Here is a 1056-nt window from a genome sequence, read left to right on the forward strand (position 1 = left end):
CCTCTCCCGAATTCCTTTCAGAACTAACTTTTTGCAGTTAATTGCGAGCGCCGTTAAACGTTTACTAAACGGATCTTACTTTTGCAGTTGAGAGTGCGGGAGTACTCTTATTGAACAGATTATACTTGACCTGCTACGCACATTCGGGATCTCCACTCCCTCTGTGGTTATTTCTATTTTTGGGTTGCTTTGACTTCTTGCGGGGAAGATGCTTTTACCTACTTTTTTATCCTCTGTTGCCGTTAAGCGTCGAGGTATACCTTATCACTATATTAAATAATCGGGTTTTTGAAATTTTGTTTTACCACTAGCGCCTTCAACCGGGAATGTCGTAAATGCCAGTGTACGAACGCTGTGAGCCTGAGATATGTGACAGAAATGTTTTCTAGTGACATGGACCAGAATAACGCGATGAGCTGCTGCTGCTGTTTGCGACACATATTATCATTCTACATAATGTGGTGGTGAGTGGTGAGCCGGGCAGGATATTCGTGTGTGGTGAGCGAGAGAGAGAAAGAGAATCAAAATTGTCTTCCAAACGTCCGTGCGTACGTATTATGTGCGACATGGCGAAGCAGGCGGGGCAAAAACAGACGTTCCTGCGGCGGTCTCGTAGCTTTGCTGGCTACATCTTTGACAGGTGAATTCATAAAATAATATCATTATATTATCCTTGACTTCAGCTGAAACTTTTGTTACATTTTGTTTAGTATTTTGAAATCCTGGTGGGTTTTTTTTTAGTCACTATTGTAGTGTTAAACTTTTTGGTTCGGTTGTTTTGTTTTGTTTTTTTGAGTTTCTTTTTTTGTTTTGTTTTAGATATTCTAAGGTTACGTGTTACGTCCAGTTTGTGCAGCCATAGTGACCAGCTTTCGTCTGGAACTAGATGTTTGCGACAGTAATATTAAAACAATACAAAAGGAGAGAAGTAAAAACCAGTCCCAACCATCTTCTATAAGATACTGAGCAAATACAATGACCGGCCCTAGATAGAGAGAGTAACTTATTCCAGTTTTCAAAAGGAAGGGGGTGGGGGAGGGTGCAAGGAAGGGGGGG

Source organism: Aplysia californica, unplaced genomic scaffold (genome assembly GCF_000002075.1).
Source record: "Aplysia californica isolate F4 #8 unplaced genomic scaffold, AplCal3.0 scaffold00593, whole genome shotgun sequence".
NCBI classification, from domain to species: domain Eukaryota; kingdom Metazoa; phylum Mollusca; class Gastropoda; order Aplysiida; family Aplysiidae; genus Aplysia; species Aplysia californica.